This window comes from Furipterus horrens, unplaced genomic scaffold (genome assembly GCF_987537825.1).
Source record: "Furipterus horrens unplaced genomic scaffold, mFurHor1.1.pri manual_scaffold_11, whole genome shotgun sequence".
Taxonomy (NCBI): domain Eukaryota; kingdom Metazoa; phylum Chordata; class Mammalia; order Chiroptera; family Furipteridae; genus Furipterus; species Furipterus horrens.
Window position 1 is genome coordinate 65,926,640 of NW_028327181.1, and position 16,629 is coordinate 65,943,268.

General features: G+C 44.7%; 2 long non-coding RNA genes across 2 annotated transcripts; both read right to left on the minus strand.

Moving 5' to 3' along the window:
- Positions 1-8,863: 8,863 nt before the first annotated feature.
- On the minus strand, positions 8,864-9,918 carry LOC149998100 (uncharacterized). The gene is made up of 2 exons (XR_016514198.1): positions 9,360-9,918; positions 8,864-9,130 (listed from the first exon to the last, which is right to left on the minus strand). It is a non-coding gene; the product is annotated as an uncharacterized LOC149998100 (long non-coding RNA).
- A 5,767-nt stretch (positions 9,919-15,685) lies between these two features.
- Positions 15,686-16,224, minus strand: LOC149998101 (uncharacterized). The gene is made up of 2 exons (XR_016514320.1): positions 16,182-16,224; positions 15,686-15,952 (listed from the first exon to the last, which is right to left on the minus strand). It is a non-coding gene; the product is annotated as an uncharacterized LOC149998101 (long non-coding RNA).
- Positions 16,225-16,629: the final 405 nt, after the last annotated feature.

Genomic DNA, 16,629 nt, shown 5'->3' on the forward strand with positions numbered 1-16,629 from the left:
GCTTGCGGCCTCACTAGGCATGCGACCTTGGGCCAGTAGTCACCGAGCCCCTCCCCAGGCCTCAGCATTCTTACCTGTAAGACCGAGCTCATGCCAGGTGTTGCAGGGGAACTGGGTGAAGGGAGGAGAGGGCACAGATGTGCAAGCTCAGTGAGGAGGGCTATACCTGATACCCCAAGTCCAGATGTGGCAGTGAATAAAGTTGAAAGACATTTTGGGGAGGGGGGATTTATAGTTTCGAAAGCCTTCCTGGAGGAGGTGACTTAAGGTCAGCCTCAAGAAATATATTAGTTTGGGTTAAGAGACATGAAGTAACATTAGTCATTTTCTACCCCAAACTGTTCCTCTTCTTTGGCCCCCATCTGTGCCTCTTTGGAATGGAGTGTGAATATTATGCGCATTTTTCGTGCACTTTGAAGAAAACCAGTTAGTCCTGGCAGAGTCCCAGTAAATCTTTTACATATTTAAAGAGCATCCTGTTGATCTGAGGGGGAGGCAGCTGTGGCTCAGTTATTCTCTCTCAGGAGCCCCCAGTACAGGCTGGCATGAGCAGATTTCTCACCCCAAACGAGAACAGAGGCAATATTCCTTGTTCTGCACACCCTGCAAAATGTGCAGTTTACAAAGCATTAGGATAGCTGCAGACTTCACTGTGATTCTGGGATGAAGAAGAGACTAAGCCATGCACCCATCCTTCCATTTGCTCTTGCATTCGCTGGTATTTAAGCATGTACCGTGTACCAGGTACTAGGCTCCTTCAGGATTACTCAGATGTTGCCTCCCCCAGGCAACCTTCTTTGATAGCCACCTCTGCCTCTGCTGGGTTCAAAGCGCCTCCCACATATTCCCCAAGCACCTCATGTTTATTACATATCTTGCCCTGTTCTGTTTCTGTACCTGCTTCCTTATGTGACTGTGGGCTCCTTGATCTCTTTCACTAGCAAACAAAAGGAGCTCAGTGGGCGTTTATAGAGGCCCATGGGACTGAACTGAGTTGGCTTCTCCCTGGCTGATTCCTACCCCTGCCCAGATGTGGAGGCTGGAAGGCAGATGTGGGGAGAGACTTTGGGATCTAAGGTTCCCTGATACCTTTCTGCATGAAGTGGCAGCAGGGGGCTACCCATTTCCCTTGGTTGAGGCTTTACCCCTGCTCCTGAGGATGTTCCGTTGCCCTACCCAACAGGACCAGAAGTTTGGGCGTTTTGAAATTCTGCCCTGTTTGAGCAATCATCACCTGAGCAGGCAATTATGCAAACCACCCAGTAATCTTCTCAGAACAGCAAGCTTGCTCTGAAGAAGAAATGCAAACAATAAACACCCATTTGGCTGCCTCTTGTAGGAGGACAAGGACGGTGCAGGCACCTCATTTGCAGAGCCCCCATTACTACGCAGCTCAGCTTTGGCCAGGTGGTGTTGGAGGGCCGAGCCCCGTTCCTGCAGACTTCGGCCTGGATGCACTCCACGCTCAATTCTGGCCTCCAGTGTGGACTGACTGCTTTGTCCACGCATCAGGAAAACTGCCCTTTCCCTTCTGCCATCTCTTCCGGTGACCCTCTCAGCAATGACCTTACCCTGTGCCAATGGCCACACATTCCCCTCACCCATATGACCCATGGTCTGGGTGTCTCTTTAAAAATTCTTTTTTTTAGCTGTCATCAAAATTGATCAAAAATTTTTGGCTCCTCCATTCTCGTTTTTAATATAGTCTTTCCTTCCTTTCCCTTCCCCTGTCGTCTCTCTTCCTGGGTCACGACCTTAACCTTTGATCGCCTCTCACTTAGATTGCTGACCCAGCAGGTCTCCTCAGCCTGGGTTTGAGGTCCTCCATTTCTGCCTGCTCATGACTTCACTGTTTATCTCCTTAAGACGTCCAGCAAATGGTATTTATTGGGCAACTATTCTGGCCCGGGCGATAGAGAAGAGACGAGACCATGTGGCTCTGACACCCACGGAGCTTACATGCGGGGGTGGGGCGGGCGTTGCACATGGGACCCCAAGCATATTGAGCATTAGGAGAGCGGACTGCTGCAGGAGGCCTGAACAAAGTGGGAGCCAGCCCTCTCCGGGGCCAAGGGATGCCTCCCTAGAGGTGTGCATCTGAGCTGATATTTGAAGGATTTGGAGGAGGGAGGCGGGTGAAGCAGATCCCAGGAAGAGGCCCATGTGCATAGACACCTGAGGCACGAGGCAGTGACACAGTCCACAAACTTAAGGTCCAGTGCAGCCAGAATATAGAGATTGGGAGGCAGGAAAAGGGCCTGATCCTTGAAGGCTCTGAAACTGTGGTTAAGGAGTTGGCGTTTTCTCCTGAGAACAGCAGGGAGCTTTGGAAAGGATTTAGCAGCTGCGTTCTCTCTCCCTGGATCTGCTGTAAATTCTCAGTCAGGTATTTTGGTATTAACTCATTCACTCCCGCTTTATACATTGGTGTAGACTCTTTCAGTCTAGGGTGATGAAAACCCGCTGTGTGTGTGAATGTGTGTGAGTGTGTGTGTGTTGAGAGAAAAAGGAAATGTCTTAGTTCAAGGACTGAAGCATTCTGGCAGAGCTGGATCTTGGGGCTCAAGTGTCCTCTCCCTCTCTTGGCTCTGATATCCTCTGTGTTCGTCCCATTCTCTGTCGGTCCCATTCTCAGATGGTCCTCACGACGTGGCAGAGATGGCTGCCAGCAACTGCAGGTCACGAGTTCACCGCCTTACTTCCCACAGTAGGAAGAGAGTGACCCTTCCCCAGTAATCTTTCTGAGAGCTCTGAGATTGGCTCTGAATGTGTCCTGCTGTGTCAGATGCTGGTATCTGCACTGATGACAGGAACCGGGGGTGAAATATGCAGATGGTCCAGGCTGCATTACAAATCGCAGCTCCTGGATGTGGGCAGGGGGCAGTGCGGTCTGCCCAGGCAGAACCGTGGGTCCCAGGGGAGAAGGGTGGCGATTCCTCAAAGAAAACATTGTATGCTATCGCTTGAAAACCGAATACATGATAACTGGTGCGTGGGGGACTCGTTGGCTGTGCTCCCCACAGGGCCCAGAGCAGGGCTGGCTGGAGGGTGGTACTGGAAAGACACTGGATTTAGAGTCAGGGGACCCAGGTCTACCAGTTAATTACAGTGTGATTTATTGGTCAAGACACCCATATCTCTGACCCTCCATGACCTCATTTCTAAAATGGGAAAATAACCCCCAACCAACCTCCCTACCTTTGATGGGAGGGAGGAAGTCAGTGTAATGAAGTGTGGGGAGGGACTTTGCACTGAGACATGACTTTCAGATACAAAACCACAGAATGGGTGCTGGATAACCAAGAGCAGCAGGAGTCCAGCACAGTGAAATGGCTTTTCATAAATCCTCAACACAGATTTTCAACTCCAGCCAGGCTAGATTCCATAATCCATGGGCCTCAGAGGGCATCCTGCTTCCCTTTTTCTATGAGCCTTTGTGCTTCAGGTTGCCTGACCAGGAATGCACCAGGATCAGAGAAGAAAGTCTTGGTATTTACTCAGGCAGACAAAATTCAGAGCTCCAGGAATGCAGGGACAGGTGGCTGTATGAACAGGGACAAGGTTCAGGTTGTATTTTTTTAAATTTATTTTTTAAGTAAATTTTATCGATTATGTTGTTACAATTGTCCCAGTTTTTTCTTCTCTTTGCTCCCCTGTGCCCAGTACCCCTCTACCCTCCAGCAATCCCACCCCACTTAGTTCATGTCCATGGGTCATGCATATAAGTTCTTTGGCTTCATCCTTTCCTATATTATTATTAACTTCCCCCTGTCCATTTTGTACCAAACAATTATGCTTCTTAATCCCTGCACCATTTCCCCATTTTCCCCCTTCCCCCTCCCAGCTGATAACCCTCCAAATGATCCCCATACCTATGATTCTGTTCCTGTTCTGGTTTGCTTAGTTGGATTTTGTTTTTATTTTTTAGATTCATTTGTTGATAGTTGTGAGTTTGTTTTCATTTTAATGTTCATAATTTTGATCTTTTTCTTAAGTACGTCCCTTCGACATTTCATATAATAATAGCTTGGTGTTGATGAACTCCTTTAGCTTTACCTTGTCTGGGAAGCACTTTATCTGCCCTTCCATTCTAAATGATAGCTTTGCTGAACAGAGTAATCTTGGTTGTAAGTCCTTGCTTTTCATCACCTTGAATACTTCTTGCCAGTCCCTTCTTGCCTGCAAAGTTCCTTTCGAGAAATCAGCTGATAGTCTAATAGGCATTCCTTTGTAGGAAACTCTCCACTTTTCTCTTGCTGCTTATAAGATTCTCTCTTTATCTGGAACCTTTGGTATTTTAATTATGATGTGTCTTGGAGTGGTCCTTTTTGGGTCAAGCTTGTTTGGGACTCTCTGTGCTTCCTGGACTTGCATGTCTATTTCCTTCACCAAATTTGGAGAGTTTTCCTTCATTATTTTCTCATATAAGTTTTCAATTTTTTGCTTTTCCTTTTCTTCTTCTGGCACCCCCATGGTTTGGATGTTGGCACGTTTAAAGTTGTCCCAGAGGTTCCTAAGCATCTCCTCATTTTTTTTTTAATTCTTGCTTTCTCATTCTGTACTGGTTGACTGTTTTTTTCTTCTAAATGTTCTAAATCATTGATTTGAACCCATTTCCTTCCCTTCACCATTGGTTTTGTGTGGATTTTCCTTTGTTTCATTTAGCATAACCTTCACTTCACTTATGCGTTTGCCATACTTAAGCATATCTGTCAAGCCTGTGAGCATCTTTATCACCAGTGTTTTGAACTCTGTGTCTGTTAGGTTGGCTATCTCCTTGTTTGTTAGGTCGGCTGTCTCCATTGCTGGAACCTTGATCCGTTCCCTCTTTTGAGCCATACTTCTCTGTCTCCTTATCTTGAAAGGCTCCTGAGTTTGTTTGCCTCTGTGTCTTAGGTAGCGCTGTTGCTCCTGTTACATTGTAAGGGGCTGAGCCTTAGGTATTCGTCAGTGGAGGGTGACCTGTTTCACCCCATTGTGCCATTCTTTGTGGGGGAGAGGTCTGAGAGGGAACAATGCCACTTGCTCAGCACTCACCCCTTTTCCAGGCACTTCTCCCACTTTGTATGGGACTGGTGCCTCTCTAGCTGTTGCCCTGGCTGTCGTTCCCAGAGTGGGTGGGTCTGTGGACATCCTAAGACTGTGGGGGTCCTTTAAGTAAGCGGTCTCCTCTGAGGGACAGGCAGTTTCCTTCTCAGCTCCAACCCCCACTGGCTTGCACAATCAAAAGCAATGAGGCTTTATTTTCCCCAACACTGGGACCATGAGCTGCGCGGTCTGGTCTGGTGCTGGGAGTGCTCCCCAGGTGTCCCTCCCAACTTTTTAAAACGTGTAACTGCACTTTCCACTGCCACTGCCACTGCTGCCGCCACCACACCGCATCCTCTCCACCCGGTTTCCACCCCTCCTACCTGTCTGGATGAGTATTTCTTCTTTATATCTTTGTTGGACTTCCATGCAGCTTGATTTTCTGGAACTTCTGGTTGTTTCTAGTTTTGAGGTAGTTGTATTCCTTCTTAGGTGTGGAGGGAGATGCAGCGTGTCTGTCTAGGTCTCCATCTTTGCCAGAAGTCAAGGTTCAGGTTGTATTGATGGTAGCTGGATTCTCAGGATGTCACTCCAGAACCTGAACTAGCTTCAGGATGTTTCCCTAACTTTTCCAGATGTTTATTCTTCCTCTCTTGGGTTAGCCGAGATGGGGACAACAAGTTCCAATTATCTGGTGGTTAGACCTAGGGCAGCTCAGGGCAGCCACCGCCAAGCCTGTGGCAAGGTGGCCACAGACAAAGGTGACTCCTGCCACTCTCTGGAAGCCCCTCTCTTTGCAGGGCAAGTACCACACTGAGGCAGAGGATAGGTGGGGTGGGGCCATCATGACCAAGATGTCCTGCTCTCCTGGCTGGGGGAGGTCACGGTGTGCAGTGATGTCTATATGTGGGAATCTTGGGTGCTTCTGAGCAGTGAAAAGGCTAAGAGTTATATCACATGGCCAACCTGGCCCTGTGACAGCCTTCCTGCGACAATTCCTGAGGTGCTGCTCCCTTCTCGCATTGAATTCTCATCCTTCAAATGGCTGCAAACTGTTGTGCAAAAGCCATTTTCTAAAACTTCCTCTCCTCTTGCCCAAGCATTTCCTCAATACTAAGGCCTCCTGTATTTAGCTATTCTTTTGTTTCTCTTCTCATTCGATAGCTGTTTCTTGAGGCCCTATTATGTGCTGGACACTCTACCTGTGCTTTGTTTCTACCTTGTTTCATGGGCCCATTACTCATGACACCCTGATGACAGGCCCTCAACTATAGTCAATGGGTCAGTGGCCACTCGGAAGATAGAAACAACACCTGACATTTGACCAGAGAGAACTAAATATAAGAAAATTTAACTAGATATAAATTTGTTAACCAGGTAACTGAAAGAGGAAAAGAGAACATTAAGGAATACTGTAGGTTACCAGTACAGGAAGCAGCCACCAGCCCTTGGCCTGAAGGAAGAAAGGGAAAGGATTACAATTATTCAAAGATAGAAACTTGGGGGAGCCCCGAAGCTGGAGCTCAGACCACTGAGAAGGGGGTGCTTGCAGGCTGAGGCTGGTATCTTGGGATGGGGGCAGTCTGCAAGTATTGGAAAATCCATGCTCTGAGTTCAGTGGCTACTCTGGGAAAGGAACCACGCGACCAGGATGAAAAAGTGCTGCTTCCAGGAATGGAAGTGAGCAGGAATCTACCAGAAAACAACAAGAAGAAATCCCTTCCCCGCCAGCCTTGTAGCCCTTGTCTGTCAGTCCCCATTGGCAGAACCTCCCATGGACCCAGCTGGCAAAGCAGAGAGAATGTGTAGCCCCAGCAAGACAAAGTGGCGCAGAGAAGGGTGGGTTCAAAACTAAGAGGCAATGATGTAATACCTGGCACATGGGGGCTTGTTGACTGTGCTCCCCATAGGGCCTAGAGCAGGGCTGGCTGAAGGGCGGTACTGGAAGGACACTGGATTTGGGGTCAGTGGACCCAGATTACCAGTTAATTTCAGCTTGATTTATTGGTCAAGACACCCATATCTCTGAACCTCCATGACCTCATCTGTAAAATGGGAAAATAATCCCCAGCCTCCCCACCTTCGATGGGAGGAGGTCAGTGTGATGAATTGTGGGGAGGGACTTTGCACTGAGACCCGACTTTCTGATACAGAGCAGTGAGGTTGTGCTCAGTCACCACTTTGCCACAGAAGAAAGTTTCAGTCTATTTAGAGCTCTGAATATCTTCTTAAAGTACATTTCCCCTTGGAACATTCAAGGTTCTTCTTTTAAGCAAAAAAGGCACAAACCAGGCTTCATGTCAGGGAAACTTCCCTGGCACTGTGAACACTATATGAAAGAAGGCAAACTGTCTCTTCTCAGAGATGGGGTTCTGTTGCATAAGACATCTCAAGTAGACTCAGACAAAACACTTGCAGCCTGTGGCAGAGCTGGGGGTGGGACGTTGGAGTGAATCAAGCTGCCCTTGTCCTTGGGGATGAGCAGTCGGAGCTGGTGGAGCTCTTCCCCACGTCTAATTTGGAGGCACATTTACAGCTCCCCTGGCACTGTGTGGGCGTTAGAGATGTTGCCTCTTCTCATCTTAATGATGTTTTGCTTTAACAGAGATGTTTCTGCTCCTCGGTGCTCTGCTCACTGCTTTGAGGTAAACCGGCTGGGACGCCCCGGGGGAGGTGGCAAGCGGGCTCCCAGCTTTAGGCACAGAGGCTGCCATGGAGCAGAGGGTACCAACAGGCAGGGCCCTGAATGTGCAACTTGACCAGTCCTGCTGGATGGCGGGACTGGGGCACGGGTTTCACATGCCTGTGGACTTCAGGCATGGCACTGTGGGCACAAGCCTTCTCCCCCTCCCTCGCACCATCTCAGGGCCAGAGACAGTCCTGCAGCACCTGTCATGGACCACTGTGGCATCCCACCTCCACAGAGGCAGGTTGGCAATGGGGATGGATGGACTGAGGTTTAAACCCACCTCAGCTCTTTCCTGGTCATATGACCATGGGCAGTTCATCTAAACCTCCGTGTGTCTGTTTCCCCCAAAGAGGAATTGTATGTGGTCAGGCTTAGCTCAGTGCCTCCCAAATATGCCCACCCTGCCTCTTAGGTGCCCTTCTAATTCACCCTCACGATCCTGCCAGAATACTCTTAGCAAAGCACACTACTCCAAAACCCATCCCACTCCATGTAGATGAAATAATGTGCCGTGGTCCCACATTGCCCAGCAAATAAAATTTAAGCACCAAAGCTTGGCATTCAGGGTGCACCAGAGCTATGGCTTTCATTTTGCTCCTTCCTCGTAACCTATTCATTAACCTCATCCAACCTGGGCCACAAGCAGTCCCCAGGAGAGGATGACATGCTTCCTCGTGTAGACCACTATCCACCATGCTACCTCCACCCATAGGCTGTCTCTCCTTCTCCATCCCCATTCGCAGGCTCAGCACCTCCCGGCCTCCTTTTTGAGACTTTTCTTGGTTTCACAAGCCTAATATTGTTTCCTCCTTCTCTGAGCTTCCTTGGGATTTTTTTATTTTTTATCAGGGTATGTATTGTAGGATTGATATTTCTTTTACTACAGATGGAGAGGCATGAGCAGCCTAGGAAATACAGTAGACTGGGATTTGAATCCTGCATCTATCATTGGCAAGCGGAAGCCTCAGACATTCGATTGAACTCCCTTCATACTTTATGGGGCTGTGGAAAGGAGTACAGATAATGTATATGAAGTAATGACCGCAGTGTCTAGTAAAGGTAGTCATAATTATTATTATTATGTTGTATTAGGGACATGTTATGTTACGGCTACATAGGCGAGATTGAACACTCTGAAGCGGTGTATAAAGTTAAGCAAAGGATTTTTAATATTGGCCAGGAGTTGGGCAGACCCTGAGCAGGTCTCTAACATGCTCCAACCTACAATGGAGTCTAAACGCTGGGCTTTTATACTGGTGCAGTCTCTTTGTTTCTTCTTTGGCGGGAAACAGCTTTAGGAAGAGGGGGCTGCGCAGGACTGCAGGAATGTCTTGGCAGTAACAGGAACAGAAATTCGCAAGGCTAAAGGTTATCTTCGACGGCAGCATAGCTCTTCAGCCAGGGACGAACTCCCTGTGAAGCAATTTATTTTCAAAGGGCTAGACATTCTGCAAAGCACAACCTTCACAAATGTTATAAACCAGACACAAGCAAGCAAATGGGAGGTGATAGAGGCTGAAGTCCTTTTAGCTTGTAAATCACTAATTGCTATAACACTCCTTCTTACATTCCTTTTTCCAAGGCCTTTTAGCAAGTCCTTGCTACTTCTTACAAAGAACATTTAAAGCCCTTACATACTTACATATTGAAACTTTTTACAGGGAATATTTGGTGCCCCTACATAATCCCCCCTCTAGTCCCTGGACTAAACCTATTAGGGACGTCTAGGGACTATAAGTAGGGTTTTTAAACCCTGGTTTTCAGGAGGGGCTTAGTAGCAAGGATAAGGAGTTGGGTATTTATAATGCTAGCTTTCAGGAGCTGCAAGGAAGAAATTAAGTTTTCAGAAACAAATGATAATGAGTATACAACATCCCAAAACTAAAAGGGACACAGCAAAAGCAGTTTTGAGAGGAAAGTCCATAGCAATACAGGCCTACCCAAAGAGGATAGAAGAACTCCACACAAAAATTTAACCCCACAGCTACAAAAACTAGAAAAACAATAATAAACAAAGCCCAGAGCAAGCAGAAGGAAGGAAATTATTAAGGTTAGAGCAGAATTAAATGACACTGAGACTAAACAAACAACTTAAAAGATTAACAAAAGCAGGGGCTGGTTCTAGGCTTATAAAGAAAAAAAGAATCCAAATAAACAAAATTAGAAACAAAAGAGGAGATATTATGACCGATAACACAGAAATACAAAAAATTGTAAGAAATTACTATGAACAACTATATGGCAAGAAACTTGACAACCTAGATGAAATGGACAAATTTCTAGAAACATATAATTTTCCAAAACAGAATTAAGAAGTAGAAAGTCTTAACAGACCAATAACAAAGAAGGAAATTGAAACAGTAATCAAAAATTTCCCGGCACACAAAAGCCCTGGATGGCTTTACAGGCAAATTTTACAAAATATCTAGGGAAGAACTAACTTCTACCCTTCTCAAACTATTCCAAAAATTCAAGAAAAGGGAAAAATTCCAAACTTTTTTTATGAAGCCAGTATTACCTTAATTTCAAAACCAGGTCAAGACATAACAAAGAAAGAAAACTACAGGCCAATATCGCTAATGAACATAGATGCTAAAATTCTCAACAAAATATTGGCAAACAGGATCCAGCAATACATCAAAAAGATTATATACTACGATCAAGTGGGATTCATCCCAGGGACACAAGGATGGTTTAATATTCGCAAATCAATAAATATAATACATCACCTAAACAAAATGAATGACGAAAATTACATGATCATATCAATAGATGCAGAAAAAGCACCTGATAAAGTACAACACCCATCTATGACGAAAACCCCCAGAAAAATGGGAATAGAGGGAGCATACCTCAACACAACCAAGGCTATATATGAGAAACCTGAAGCCAACATTCCACTCAATGGACAAAAAAAAGAAAACATTCCTTCTGAGATTAGGAACAAGACAAGGATGTCCACTTTTTTCCTTTTCTTTTTAAACAGTGTTGGAAGTTCTAACTACAGCAATTAGACAAGAAGAAATTAAAGACATTCAAATTGGTAAGGAAGACAAAACTGTTACCACTTGCAGAAGACACGATAGTATACATAGAAAACCTTACAGACTTTACGAAAAAACTACTTGACCTAATAAGTGAATTTGACAAAACAGCAGGGCACGAAGTTAATATTCAGAAATTAAAAGCGTTTCTATATACCAACAAAACATTAGAGATAGAAACCAGAAAAAAATTCCATTTACTATAGCAACAAGAAAAACAACAGTATTCAGGGATAAACTTAACCAAAGAGGCAAAAGACCTGCACTCGGAAAGCTACACAACCCTGAAGAAAGAAATTAAGAAAGACACAAATAAATGGAAGCATACACCACATCCACGGATGGGAAGAATTAACATTTCCAAAATGTCCACATTATTTAAAGCAATTCATAGATTCAATGCAATTTCTATTAAAATACCAGCAACATATCTCACAAACCTAAAGCAAACACTTACAATTTAATTTAGCAGACATTTGTTAAGCACTTGCTATGTGCCATGCATTGTAGATTCAATGATTAATAAGAGCAAATGGAATGTTAGCAAGATGATGGAAAACAAATTTCCAGACCCTTATGGAAACATTAAATTAACAACTAGGAACTGACTAAAATAAGTTTTTACAGCTTTGAAAACTAGTCAAAGATTAATAGCAATTAAGGAAATGACCAACAAAGAAAGCACTACATTCAAAATGATAGAAAATTTTATGGCACTGTACTTATTTTTGCCTTACCCTTTTTTTTTTCAATGTAGTGCAGTATACTTGGGAGGAATTAGCCTAATTCCCAGTTTTTTTCTTTTCTTATAAGGAATGTCTGAAGCCCCTGTATAATTCCCCTCCTTAGACTTAAGACCTTTTATTTTATAAGAGGACAATGGGCGAAGGTCTCGTGCTCTTCTAGCTGCTTCAAGCTGAACATGGTCGTCGTCCTACCTACCCTTGGGTCTAGGAATTTCTAATAAGAGTGGGGGTGGAGGGGAGTGCGGCCCTCCCTTATGGGAAAGGATTTTTGCAGAGTCCAGGTCAGTTGGCTGTCCCCGGACAGCGGCATTCTTGGTTTCCAAGGGCTGGCACTGTTGGACAAATTGACATCCTTGTCATATTCTGGAGGCAACAGACCTGGCAACAGGGTTAAAAGGCATAATTTAACCCACAACCACTAGATGACAAAAGACAGAGATTAATTCTTCAATGTCCCACATTAGGAAAAGAAATGGCTTCTTTGGAGGAAGGTGTGCAGGGCACGTCACACCTGTCCAAAATTCTTTTGCTCACTATACTTAGCTAGGGCTGAGGGAAATATTTTAGGTTTTCCCCCCTCTCAGACCTTTAGGCCCTTTTTGTCCAAGTCATTAGGATAGATAAGAGAAATAAGTTTTTAAAGTGAAGCTCACAGACTACCCCATACTTTACCAACCCAACCACTTAGTTCAGCCAAACCGTTGAGTCTTAGGAGGCGGCACTGCAGATGGGCTTCTTAAGTGAGGCCTATAAGTACAGACAATTACTCAGGTAATGAGATCATAGACTTATGCCCTATGAAAACGGAAAGAACACACATGTTAATTCACACAACACAATTCACAAACTAGTCTTTAAATTGGAGAGACTGTCTTATTGGGAAGACATCCAGTTGCAAGGCATTTGACATTCTTCTTGCCTGTAAATAAAGCATCCTTGATAATGTCACAGACTTGGTTTAACTTTCAAATGAAAAACAAACTTTATAGACAGTTAGCTGCACTGAGCATTGCAATTTTCCTTAAGTCATGATTTTTCTCCTTAAGATCACCCTCCTTGTCAGTAAAGGGCTGCATTAAGTCCAGTTTTAATTTAGCCTGTTCATTTGCATAAAAACAACAAGAGCAGTGATTGATCACATATGATCTTTAAGTCTACTATGCTGGAACTTACGCAAGGAACCTTCATGTTGACTTTTAGTTTGCCCATTAGGGCACAGAAGCTGAGCCACACACCTGCCATTCAGCCTTGCCTGTAAACACCTGCTTTTCCCAAGTCCTTTGGATTTTTCATTGTGCCTTGAGGTTCCTTCTAGCCATTTTTCAGGAAAGCAACCTTCGTTCCTTCCCTGGAAAGACTGCCATGAACCGCACAACCAACCAAGGTGTCAGGCCTTTTTTCTCATGGGCTTTTCTTAGCTTCAAAAGTTAAATCCAGTTCCTTAGGGCTTCCTGGTAACAACAACCAGAGCCTAAGCATGCCTCTTTCAGGCATATTATTCCAGTCAATGTCTTGGTTAACAATACCTTTATTAACAACTGGTCTTTTTAGTTTTATGCAAAGAAACCTAATGTCATTACTTACTTCTTTAAATTGCCAAATTCTGGAGGGATCAGGTAGGGAGAAAAATATACAGTGTGAAGGAAAATCCTTGTCCTTCTAATATTTACTAAAACTGCATTTCCATGCCTTATACTTTCTTTTGTTCACTTTCCTACATGTGAAGTTTTCTTTTTTTTTTTCTTTTTAACTCTCTATGGGGAACCTCAATTTTCTTTTCAGATTATATGGCTAATACCAATACAGAGAATTCTAGACCTTTTCTAGGTCCCCAATGGCTAATGCCAATTCCAACACAGGGAATTCCAAATGACCTTTCATAGGTCCCAAGGCTAAATGCCAATACAGAGGTACAGTAACCATACAATTAGACCACAAGTAGTTGAGGTTTCCTTTCCCCAGGTTTAAAACTTTCACAACCTTTCTATACATTTTTATGACTTTCCACAGACCTTCTGCAACATTCACAAACTTTCCATATATTTACCCATTCAGATTTAACCATAATCCATTTCCAATTCTTGTTCTTTTCCACACTGTAAAGTACTCTACTCAAACTCAGTATTTAGCAGCTAAAATTTCCCTAGATTTATAGATATTCTGCAGTTTTCTGAAGCTTCCTGCTTCTTCTTCTTCTTTTCTAACATACACTTTTGAGCTTTCCTGAGAAGTTTTTCAATTGTTTTATTTGGCCTATTACTATTCTATTTAGGATTTTATTGGGAACCTTTTGTTTGGCCAGGACAATTCCCTGACCAGGAGGATGCTTGCATTTTTTTTATATTCTTATAGCAGCCCACCTGATTATTCCTCTTTCTTTCCTATTGAAGAGGATGTCTAGAATGGACATTAGTTTTATTCATGTGTAACAACACTTTTCCTTAAGATACAGGCACATTCCCCCTGCTGAAGCAGTGAGGAGATTGAAGGCTCTTTAGTTACAGCTTTAGAGGTGTTGCTGATTGGCACCCAAGCAGCTTGCACCAGTTTGAAGAAGAGCGGCCTGAGTTTTAAAAGTGTCACTTTTTTTTTTTTTTTCCTCCATGTTGGAGAGACAGACATTCTGCTCTTTCTGTAACCTGTAGCAAGGGGATTAGACGGCTGCTTCGCTAGCAAATTTAACATTGTCCCTCCTTGCAGCTCCAGCAGGGAGTATTCAGATGCAAACTGTATTGCTAGAAGTTACCTGGGGTGGAAAGAAATGCTGCAAGCAAGTTCTCTGGGGAAATTTTTAAGGAGCCTCATCCCTCTGGCCAGGGCTACAAGGCAGCAGGACACAGCACAGAGGGTCCTAGGCTTTTTTTTTTTTTTTTGTGACACTGCCCATATTGATAGCCTTGGTTTTCCTGTTCCCCACCCCCCTCTCCTGCGCCTGCAGCTGTTTGAGAGATAGCAATTTGATCTGGGAACCAGGGGCCTTCCCAGATTACAGAATATGTGAAACTAACCCACGTTTGTTTGGCCTTCACTAGCCATCTGCAAGATAATACCTTCTTTTTTTTTCTTAAAAAAACACTTTTCCCTTAGAAGTGCAGAGCAGGAGCCACTCTTTCAAGGCACAGCTCCCTCCTGCCTTGCTACTTCCCCCAATAACCCTCTCCTTTCTGCTTGTTGCATTTTTGCTTCCCGAGAGACACCGTTTTACACTTATAATATTTAGATTTAAAGTACTCCCAAGGGGGGGTGGGGCTATCCGACCCCAAAAGCAGACCACTCTGACCTACAGAATGTTTCCAGGGTGCCAGAGTTTATGAAGGGATTTTGTCCCCGGAACTTGGGGAAATTCTGGAGCACACAGTCAAGAACTATGGGTGCAGGCTTAGACTGGCGTCCCCTTATGTTGGCTAACATGACTGCTACAAACATGCACTTAATTTGGATTACAATTAGGAGCTGGAACACAAGGCACAGGAGCAATTCCCCCCTCACGGCGCAGACAAACACGGGCTGGGAGCTCCCAAAGGAAGCCAAACAAATGCCCGCTTGGCCTCTCCTCCTGCGAGGCTAGAGCCCACTCAGACTCCATAGACCGAAGTTTGTGGAGGCACACAAAAAGGAGGAAATAACTTTTTTTTTTACTTTAACCTTAACATTCACTCACACATTCACTCAGAGGTTAAACAATCCCACCCAAACCCCGCCTAGGCTTCTGAGATTAGATGAACAGCATCGGCTACAGGCAGCAGAACCCCAAAACCAAAAGAGCTCTATACAATCCAAATGAAGCTAGCCAAGCCGGCTTCAACAAATTCCCTGTTCGGGAATATGTACCTCTGCGTCCAGAGGACAAAAGAGACCAAGTCTCAGTGGCAGTGGCCCAAGTCCGCTGCCCAAATGGGTTGCCACTCACCTGTCGCCGAGGCTGTCCTCTGTCCTTTGCTTACTCTAGACTGGGCCGTCAGGGCTTCTAGCAGCTCCCGAGTGTCTCCTGAAGGTGCAGGGAATTGCTCCCAATCAGAGCTTGCGGCCGCTGTCCTGCCACACGTCAGCTAGACACACGGGACCGCACGAAGCCCCGGGGGCTCACCGAAGGCGGCACCGCTTTACAGAGGCATCTCGCTGGGGCCTCCAAAATGTTACGGCTACATAGGCGAGATTGAACACTCTGAAGCGGTGTATAAAGTTAAGCAAAGGATTTTTAATATTGGCCAGGAGTTGGGCAGACCCTGAGCAGGTCTCTAACATGCTCCAACCTACAATGGAGTCTAAACGCTGGGCTTTTATACTGGTGCAGTCTCTTTGTTTCTTCTTTGGCGGGAAACAGCTTTAGGAAGAGGGGGCTGCGCAGGACTGCAGGAATGTCTTGGCAGTAACAGGAACAGAAATTCGCAAGGCTAAAGGTTATCTTCGACGGCAGCATAGCTCTTCAGCCAGGGACGAACTCCCTGTGAAGCAATTTATTTTCAAAGGGCTAGACATTCTGCAAAGCACAACCTTCACAAATGTTATAAACCAGACACAAGCAAGCAAATGGGAGGTGATAGAGGCTGAAGTCCTTTTAGCTTGTAAATCACTAATTGCTATAACACTCCTTCTTACATTCCTTTTTCCAAGGCCTTTTAGCAAGTCCTTGCTACTTCTTACAAAGAACATTTAAAGCCCTTACATACTTACATATTGAAACTTTTTACAGGGAATATTTGGTGCCCCTACAGTTAAGCACTCAGTGACAATCTATTGAATTGATTGAAATGAAATACTGGACATAGGATCTGAGGCCAATGATACTGGAACTAAAAGTTATAAGTTGGTAGTGTTAAAAAATTGGTATTTTAAGAATTGTTTTAGCCCTGGCTGGTGTGGCTCAATTGATTGAGCTCGGGCCTATGAACCAAAGGGTCGCCAGTTCAGATCCCAGTCAGGGCACATGCCTGGGTTGTGGGCCAGGTCCCTAGTTGGAGGTGTGCGAGAGGCAACCACACACTGATGTTTCTTTCCCTCTCTTTCTTCCTCCTTTCTCCTCTCTCTAAAAATAAAATAAAATCTTAAATAAGATTTAAAAAAAGAATTGTTATAAATTACAAAGCAACATTTGCTCATTGTAGAAAATGTGTAATATGTT